This window comes from Mandrillus leucophaeus, unplaced genomic scaffold (genome assembly GCF_000951045.1).
Source record: "Mandrillus leucophaeus isolate KB7577 unplaced genomic scaffold, Mleu.le_1.0 Scaffold1158, whole genome shotgun sequence".
Classification (NCBI taxonomy): Eukaryota; Metazoa; Chordata; class Mammalia; order Primates; family Cercopithecidae; genus Mandrillus; species Mandrillus leucophaeus.
In genome coordinates, this window is record NW_012099854.1 from 267425 (window position 1) to 277713 (window position 10289).

General features: G+C 44.3%; 1 protein-coding gene across 1 annotated transcript in view; it reads right to left on the minus strand.

The window, feature by feature from the left end:
* The window catches only part of WDR47 (WD repeat domain 47), a 78930-nt gene extending 68641 nt beyond the window's left edge, over nucleotides 1-10289 (minus strand). Inside the window, exon 1 of the mRNA XM_011998491.1 lies at nucleotides 10225-10289. The gene's annotated coding sequence lies outside the window, so the exon portion shown is untranslated. The remainder of the gene's footprint in view (nucleotides 1-10224) is intronic.

Consider the following 10289-nt stretch of genomic DNA (forward strand, 5'->3'; position numbering starts at 1 on the left):
AACATGGGTGCAGCACATGGCCCTTCTTACTGTTGACAGCTGTTCTCAATTTATCAATTATTTTAATTTATCTTCTGGAACTGTGAATGATTTTTGGCCAGAAGAAATAAATTATGTTTAAAGCAGGTGCAACTTTATATAAGTATAAAAAGAAAAGAACCTAATATAAACTGTATGTTGTATATATCCATAAAATATCTCTGTAAAAAAAAGTAAGAAATTGATTATATTGGTTGTATCCTAGAAGGAAAACTAGATAATTAAAGAATAGGAATGGAATCTGTACATCAAAGTAGCCCTGTAACATGAGTTTACCTATGTAACAAACCTGCACATGTACCCCTGAACCTAAAATAAAAGTTAAAAAAAAAAAAAAGAAGAGGAATGGGAAGATAACTTTTCACTATATACCCTTTTCGAATTTTGTACCATGGACGAATATTACCTATTCAAAAAATTAAAAATAATAAAACATAAATAACAAATTTACATTTGCACACACAGAAAGAATTAGTAAACTAATGCATATAATGAAGTAATAACATTTCAAAGGAATTTGTATTTTTTCCGCATAACCCAAGACTTCTCAGATCTGATCTGATTTAAATACCATTTCAATCTTTCTTTTTTTTTTTTTTTTTTGAAGACAGGGTCTTGCTCTCTATCCCAGGCTGAAGTGCAGTGGCACAATCTTAGCTCACTGCAGCCTCTACCTCCTGGGTTCAAGAGATCCTCCCGCCTTAGCTTTCCCAGTAATTGGGACTACAGGCATGCACCACCACACCTGGCTAATTTTTGTGTTTTTTGTAGAGACAGGGTTTCACCATGTTGCTCAGGCTGGTCTCCCACTCCTGGGCTCAAGAGATCTGCCAGCCTCAGCCTCCCCAAGTGCTGAGATTGCAGGCATGAGCAACTGCACCTGGCCTCAATCTTTCTTTATGAGATTAAGGACTAAGGTATGTGTGTTCTTTCCATATTCAAACCCAGATATTTTTTAACAAGTATGTTTAAAATTACTGAAGTACTAAAAATTCACAATATAAAAATGATTTTGTTACTCAAACTGCTCAATTAAGTCATGTAATGCAGAAAAGATAAAGAAAAAAATTGTAAACTTTGACACTAACAATGTAAAATGTAGACTGGGCATGGTGGCTCACGCCCATAATCCCAGCACTTTGGGAGGCCAGGTGGGCAGATCACTTGACGTGAGGAGTTCAAGACCAGCCTGGCCAACGTGGCAAAACCCTGTCTCTACTAAAAATACAAAAATTAACCAGGTGTGGTGGCATGTGCCTATAATCCCAGCTACTCGGGAGGCTGAGGCAGGAATATGCTTGAACCCAAGAGGTGGAGGTTGCAGTAAACTGAGAGTGCACCACTGCACTCCGGCCTGGGTGACAGAGTGAGACTCTGTCCAAAAAAAAAAAAAAAATTGTAAAATGTAAATCTTCCATTCAACAGAAACTTGCCACAAACAATTATGTTGAAAGACAAGGCACAAAGTAGGACTAAGTAAAACACACATAAAGATATAAATGGGGCCGGGCACAGTGGCTCACGCCTGTAATCCCAGCACTTTAGGAGGCTGAGGCAGGTGGATCATGAGGTCAGGAGTTCAAGACCAGCCTGGCCTAGATGTGAAACCCTGTCTCTACTAAAAATACAAAAATTAGCTGGGCACAGTGGCAGGCACCAGTAATCCCAGCTACTTGGGAGGCTGAGGCAGGAGAATCACTCGAATCCAGGGGGGTGGAGGTTGCAGTGAGTGGAGATCATGCCACTGCACTCCAGCCTGGGCAACAGAGTGAGATTCTGTCTCCAAAAAAAAAAAAAAAAAAAAAAAGAGGTAAATGGTTATTATCTAGAGCATATAAATAGCATAAATAGCATCTTCAAAATCAATACCCTCAAAATTCCAGCTGAAAAATGAGCAAAAATATAGACAATTCACAAAAGAACTATGAACATCAATAAATTTATGAAAAGATGCTCAACCTCAATAATAGTTGTATAACAAGGTACCAACATGCTCACTTCCACACATAGTAAAACGAGGTACCCATTTATGGCCTACCAGTTTTGAAAAAGAAAAAAGAAGACCTGATAATATCTAGTTTTGGCAATAGTGTGGGCAAATGCCTTCATATACTGTTGTTAAGAATGTAAACTGGGGGCCAGATGTGGTGGCTCACACCTGTAATCCCAGCACTTTGGGAGGACAAGGCGGGCAGATCACGAGGTCAGGAGATGCAGAGCATTCTGGCCAACATGGTGAAACCCAGTCTCTACTGAAAACACAAAAATCAGCTGGGCATGGTGGTGCATGCCTGTAATCCCAGCTACTCGGGAGGCTGAGACAGGAGAATTGCTTGAACCAGGCAGTCAGAGGTTACAGTGAGCCAAGATCCGCGCCACTGCACTCCAGCCTGGCGACAGAGTGAAACTCTGTCTCAAAAAAATAAAAATAAAAAAAGAATGTAAACTGCGATGGACTTTTTGAGAGAATTTGACAGCATGAAATTTTTACCTACAAAAATGTTGGCAGAGCGTGGTGGCTCATGCCTGTAATCCCAGCATTTTGGAAGGCTGAAGTGGGTGGATCACCTGAGGTCAGGACTTTGAGATCAGCCTGACCAATATGGTGAAATCCCATCTCTACTAAAAATACAAAATTAGCTGGGCGTCATGGCACATGCCTGGAATCCCAGCTACTTGGGAGGCTGAGGCAGGAGAATCACTTGAACCCAGGAGGCGGAGGTTGCAGTGAGCTGGGGTCACACCATTGCCCTCTGGCCTGGGCAACAAGAGTGAAACTCCATCTCAAATAAATAAATAAATAAAGTTAAATGTAAACTACCCAATTCCAATTCTTATAGAAACCCAGCCTGCAAAAATACTTGCAAATAAAAGATGTTCCCTGAAAATTTATTTGTAATAGAGAAAAACTAGAAATAAACGGAACTCTCCTTAATAGCAGAATCGGTAAATAAATTACGGTAAATTCATACTATAACACAGGGGTCCCCAACCCCCAGGCCACAGACCAATACTGATCCATGGCCTGTTAGGAACCGAGCCGCACAGCAGGAGGTGAGCTGCAGACAAGGAAGCATTACTGCCTGAGCTCCCCAACCTGTTAGATCAGCAGTGGCATTAGATTCTCATAGGGCACGGACCCTACATACGAGGGATCTAAATTGCAGTCTCCTTATGTGAATCTAACGCCTGTTGATCTGAGGTAGAACGGTTTCCACCTCTTCCCCTGTCCGTGGAAAAATTTTCTTCTAGGAAGCCAGTAAACCAACCAGTCTCTGGTGCCAAAAAGGCTGAGGACTGCTGCTATAGAATACTAATGCAGTGATGCATATCTATACATCCTAAAAAGGAAAAGTGCGTCACAGAATAGTATAGCTATCAATAAATATTTGTTGAATGAATGAATATAAGTAGGTCCATTTATTTAAAAGGAGGGAGGCATAATATCTCTGTGTCTAAATAAATATACAAAGAAAGGTCTGAGGCCGGGCACAGTGGCTGATGCCTATAATCCCAGCACTTTGGGAGGCTGAGATCAGAGGATAGCTTGAGCTCAGGAGTTCAAGGCAACATGACGAAACCTTGTCTCTTAAAAAAAAAAAAAAAAAAAAAATTAGCCAGGTGTGGTGGTGCACGCCTGAGGTCCCAGCTACTCAGAAGGTTGAGGTGAGAGAACTGTTTGAGTCTGGGTGGTCGAAGCTGCAGTGAGCCAACATTGCACCACTGCACTCCAGCCTGGGCGAAAGAGTAAGACCCTGTCTCAGGAAAAACAAACAAAAAACAAACAAACAACAACAAAAAAAACAACTCCACACACAAAAAAAGGTCTGGAATGATGCATGCCAAACTGTTCAGTGTGATTATCTCTGAAGAGAGGAATGGCATTGGGGTGGAGGGCAAGGATTTAGCAGAAGAAAAGGGTTGAAGGAGACTTTTTAATTTTTTTCTCCTGCCTTGGCCTCCCGAGTAGCTGGGATTACAGGCGTCCGCCATCACGCCCAGCTATTTTGTATTTTTAGTAGAAACGGGGTTTCACCATGTTGGCCAGGCTGGTCTCGAACTCCCGACCTCATGTGACCCACCCACCTTGGCTTCCCAAAATGCTGGGATTACAGGCATGAGCCTCTGTGCCCAGCCAATTTTTAATTTTGTATCTTCTTCTTCTTTTTTTTTTTTTTTTTTTTTTGAGACGGAGTCTGGCTCTGTTGCCCAGGCTGGAGTGCAGTGGCCGGATCTCAGCTCACTGCAAGCCCCGCCTCCCAGGTTCACGCCATTCTCCTGCCTCAGCCTCCCGAGTAGCTGGGATTACAGGCGTCCGCCATCACGCCCAGCTATTTTGTATTTTTAGTAGAAACGGGGTTTCACCATGTTGGCCAGGATGGTCTCGATCTCCTGACCTCGTGATCCGCCCGCCTCGGCCTCCCAAAGTGCTGGGATTACAGGCTTGAGCCACCGCGCCCGGCCCTCTTCTTCTTTTTTAAGAGAAGGAATCTTACTATGTTGCCCAGACTAGAGTGTAGTTGCTATTCCCAGGCCTGTTCATAGCACACTACTGCCTCAAACTCCTGTGCTCAATCTATTCTTCTGCCTCAACTTCTTGCGTAGCTAAGACTATAGGCATATGCCAGCTCACCTGGCTCAATTTTTAATTTTAAAGCAAAAAAGAACTATGAAAATGAAAAATATATACATATTAAAGGATTAGATCTCAAAAGTTCTAATCTATATTAAGGTACCAACTAAAGTAGAATCCCCAAAACAGGATTAACTGCTTTGTTTACAATGCAAAAACTACTGGGTACTATTTTAGGATCTTACATTCATTGTTTAATTGATCCTTACAAAAACCATTCTTCACCAGAAGGTAGCTTCTAGATCCCCTCCCACTCCCGTCATCCTCCTCTAAATATTTGTTAATCTCCCTCTTAAAGAACCCAAAATAGGCCAGGCGCGGTGGCTCACGCCTGTAATCCCAACACTACAAGAGGCTGAGGCAGGTGGATCACGAGGTCAGGAGATCCAGACCATTCTGGCCAACATGGTGAAACTCCATCTCTACTAAAAATACAAAAATTAGCCGGGCGTGGTGGCCTGCGCCTGTAGTCCCAGCTACTCAGGAGGCTGAGGCAGAAGAATCACTTGAACCTGGGAGGGGAAGGCTGCAGGAGAGGCAGGAGAATCTACTCAGGAGGCTGAGGCAGGAGAATCACTTGAACCTGCGAGGTGAAGGTTGCAGGGAACCGAGATGGCGCCACTGCACTCCAGCCAGGGCAACTGAGCAAGACTCCATCTCAAAAAATAAATAAATAAATAAATAGGCCAGGCACGGTGGCTCATGCCTGTAATCCCAGCACTTTGGGAAGCCAAGGCGGGTGGATCACGAGGTCAGGAGATTGAGACCATCCTGGCTAACATGGTGAACCCTCATCTCTACTAAAAATACAAAAATAATTAGCCGGACATGGTGGCGGGCGCCTGTAGTCCCAGCTACTCGGTAGTCTGAGGCAGGAGAATGGTGTGAACCCGGGAGGCGGAGCTTGCAGTGAGCTGAGATCACACCACTGTACTACAGCCTGAGCGACAGAGCAAGACTCCATCTCAAAAACACAAATAAATAAAAAATAAAGCACAACACTCCAGGTGTGGTCTGATCAAGAACTATACACAGTGAAACTAACATATCCCATAATCTAGGCTCTTTACAATGAATACACCTAAAATTTCTTTATATCATCATCTATCTGTGAAATGCTATTTTTGCACTTCCAGCAATTTCATTTCCAAAGCTTTTCTTAAAGTTTCAAAGAAAACCACTGGGCGCAGTGGCTCACGCCTGTAATCCCAGCACTTTGGGAGGCTGAAGTGGGTGGTTCACGAGGTCAGGAGATCAAGACCATCCTGGCTAACACGATGAAACCCCGTCTCTATTAAAAATATAAAAAAATTAGCCGGGCGTGGTGGCGGCCGCCTGTAGTCCCAGCTACTCAGGAGGCTGAGGCAGGAGAATGGTGTGAACCCAGAAGGCGGAGCTTGCAGCGGGCAGGAGATCACGCCACTGCACTCCAGCCTGGGCGACAGAGTGAGACTCTGTCTCAAAAAAAAAGAAAAAAACAAATATTTTATAAAAGGTTCCACTTTCTTTTTCTTTCTCATCACATCAACAAGAGTCACAAAACATGGTACTTAGCCATAGGAAAAAAACATTATTTGAGTTACATACGTCAAGCGTACTATATAACGAGTAATTATAAATCGTATAAAATTTTATGTCTTTTTGCATTGCATGTAGTACTGTTTTTTCTTTCTTTCTCTCTCTCTTTTTTTTTTTTTTTTTTGAGACTGGGTCTCACTGTCTCCCAGGCTGGTAGAGCCTTGTCAACCTAGGCTCAAGTGATTCTCTCACCTCAGCCTCCTCCCAAAATGCTTGGATTACAGGTATGAGTCACCTCGCCCAGCCCAGTACTATTTCTCTGTAAAATAGGATGTTGACTTATAAAACGAGAACAAGCTCCTAGCAGAGTGGAAAGCATGCAACTGGTGCTCAATAAATGTAAATTTCTTCCCTTCAGAGCTCCTAGCCTTGGTAAGGACAATGTGTCAAAAGGACTGCTAATGAATTGCTGCGGGAGAGCTACTGCGCTGTGCAGTATAAAAATTTACTTTGGAATAAGCTTACTTATTTTTGAAAATATTTCAGTAATTTAAAAAATATCAAGTCAGGTGCGGTGGCTCATGCCTGTAATCCCAGCACTTTGGGAAGCCAAGGCAGGCAAGTCACTTGAGCCCAGGAGTTCAACACCAGCCTGGGCAACATGGCAAAACCCTATCTCTACAAAAAATACAAAAATTAGCTGGGTGTGGTAGCAAGCACCTGTAGTCCTAGCTACTCGGGAGGCTGAGGCAGGAGGATCACTCAAGCCCAGGAATTTGAGGCTGCAGTGGGCTATCATCACGCCACTGTACTGCAGCCTGAACGATAAAGTGAGACCCTGTTTGAAAAAATAAATAAATAGGCCAGGTGCAGTGGCTCACGCCTATAATCCCAACGCTTTGGGAGGCCGAAGTGGGTGGATCACTTGAGACCAGGCGTTCGAGACCAGCCTCACCAACATGGTGAAACCCTGTCTCTTCTAAAAATAAAAAAATTAGTCAAGTGTGGAGGTGTGTGCACCTGCAATCCCAGCTACTTGGGAGGCTGAGGCAGGAAAATCACTTGAACTTGGGAGGCAGAGGTTGCAGCGAGTCGAGATCACACCACTACACTCCAGCCTGGGCAACACAGCGAGACTCTGTCTCTAATAATAATAATAATAATAATAATAAAATAAATAATATTGGAAAGTTCATTGAGATCAATTATGTTAAACGTACCATATTAAGAAACTCCTACTTGTGATAATATTCATCTGAAGCCATTTAAACAGGGGAAGTTCAGGTAGGTAATGACTGAGGAGTATTTACTATGTATTAACAACATGCTACAAACTGGGATACAATGATCGAGCTATTATGGTGAACAAGACTATAGAACACAAAAGAAAGGTTTTAAGGGAGTGTGTGGTATAAATTCCTTTTTTTTTTTTTTTTGAGGCAGAGTCTCGCTTTGTCGCCCAGGCTGGAGTGCAGTGGCATGCACAATCTTGGCTCACTGCAACCTCCACCTCCTGTGTTCAAGCGATTCTCCTACCTCAGTCTCCAGAGTAGCTGGGATTACAGGCACATGCCACCATGCCCAGTTAATTTTTGTATTTTTGATAAAGACAGGGTTTCACCATGTTGTCCAGGCTGGTCTCAAACTCCTGACCTCAGGTGATCCGCCCGCTTCAGCCTCCCAAAGTGCTGGGATTACAGGCATGAGCCACCACACCCGGCCGGTATAAATCCTTTTTAAAGGGTATCTTTTCATTTCAACACAAACAAACTCAATATAGAGAAAAATTAGTTGAAATATGCAAGCTTTGGCTATTCAGTGTAATAGTCTCAAAACTGAAGTATCCTCAGGTGTGGGCCAGCATTGAATTTGGAGTTTGAAGACCTGGGTTTAAGTCTTCTGTTCAAAAATAATACACAGGGTCAGGCACGGTGGCTCTCGCTTGTAATCCCAACACTTTGTGAGGCCAAGGAGGGTGGATCACCTCAGGCTAGGAATTCGAGACTAGCCTAGCCAACATGGTGAAACCCCGTCTCTATTAAAAATACAAAAATTAGCCTGGCGTGGTGGCAGGCACCTGTAATCCCAGCTACTCAGGAGGCTGAGGCAGGAGAATCACTTAAACCCAGGAGGCGGAGGCTGCAGTGAGCTGAGATCGTGCCACTGAACTCCAGCCTGGATGACAGAGAGAGACTCCGTCTCAAAAAAAAAAAAAAAAAAAAGGTAATCAACAGATGCCTTCCAAAGTGCTTTCAACTCAGAGCCCATTCTCAAACTAAAACAATAGCAAGCATTATCACTATTTTACGGAATGAGAAATTAGTCAATGTTAGGCTTAGTAGCTCTTACAAGAATGCAATCCGTAGCAAAAGAAAGCTCAAATACAGGTAATCTGATTTTTCAGCTTACTGATCTACTAAGTAAAACTTCAAATCTTTTCATAACTAAAGCGTTTCTGAAACTGCAGCATACATTAAGTATTTCACATGCTGTCCATTAAATAACTAATAAACTCTATTTCACAAACAGGAAAAGAGGTTGAACACCATTATGTAAGTAGTAACATAGGATTGTACCCCTGTTCTCTTATGACACATTCTTAACAGTACTGGTTTTTAAGACGAGGGAGAAAAGAACCAGGAAATGGACCAGTGGGAGACAAACATAGGTTAAAATCCTGTCAAAAAAAAAAAAAAAAAAAAATTTACGTCTTCATAATGGCATCCAAATTCAAGTGTCTGGGTTTTGGCTTTTCTACCTAACAACATACTGTTGTGGCTTGACTTTTCCATTACCGTGTAATAATGTTTCTTTCCTATTGGAAGAAATCTATCCTAACCTCCCAAACCTAAGGTAGAATTACTCATTTCATCTTCTTCCTAAATGAGACCTCGAAAATATGCCATATAAAGGAAAATGGGCTCTTAGGCGTTTCTCCTTCTTAGTAAAATGTCAATGCAACATATGCCAACGCTGGAGACAAAAAAATTCTACTTGGATTTACTGTGAAAAAAAGATTTATAGCATTTTTTAAACCTACATGTTCATTTATGTGCCATTAACTTTTTGAGGCATTCTACAGAGTCTACAACAAAGAGAGAAATAACTATTAGGATCACAATCTATGAATCTGGGTGGAACAAAGACTTCTCCTTTCATTACGCAGAGAAAACCAAGTTGCCAAAAAAAAGAAAAAAAAAGGTCCCCTCAGATACCATGCACGGTTACTAACTGCATGTCTGTGTACAGAGAAGCAAAAATCATCTGGTCAAAAGCCCAAATGCCGCCCTGGCCAACCCTCGCCCCCGCCCCCGCCCCCTTTGCCCACGGCCTCGCCCCAGAGCTAGAGTTCCAATATTTTTCTCCCCAATAAAGGGAAGAGGTTTAACCCTTTGAGTTCCACAACCTTGCGTTCTTCTACGCAGGCGCCCCTCCAGTACAATCCCAGTTCTAAATCGAGTCGCTGCCCCTTTCCGCGACCACACCCAGACCCCCAAAGGCCTGCTCCCAGAGACCACTGATGTAAGAAAAGCCAAACCTGGCCCCAGCGGGGCTCCCAGCCCCGCCGCTCCTTCTCCTCCTCCGGGCCAAGGCGTGCCTAGAAAGGGACGCGAGCGCGCCCCTCAGTTCTAGCACCGGCTAGACCAAAGGGCGAGGAAGGAAGAATCGGCGCAGCGGCGAAATGGGCACGAACCTCGAGCTTACTTGCTGCTCGGTGCCAGGGCGAGGGGTGTCGCTCTGCCCCCAGAAACCGACTGGTAGTGTGAGAAAGGTGTGGTCCAGGAGCGGTGACCTCGGACCGGGGCCCAGCAGTTCGCAGGTCCTCATCCCGCGATGCTGGGGCCTCACCCACGACCCCAGTTCCCTCCCAGTCGGCACCCAAGCCTACTAAAGACCCCTCTCTGGGGCCGCAAACAGCCCTCGGGGCCGCCCAGTCGAAGCCGTGTCAGGTGGTGACAGGAGGCGACGGGTGACCATGGCAACCCGAGGTGTGCAGCTGTCCGACCCCGCCTCCGCCTCCCGGACACACTCACCTGAGGGCTCCAGGGCAAGCCCGGAGGAGCGACGGAGGAGAACGCGGCTGGGAGGCCGGCGGCCA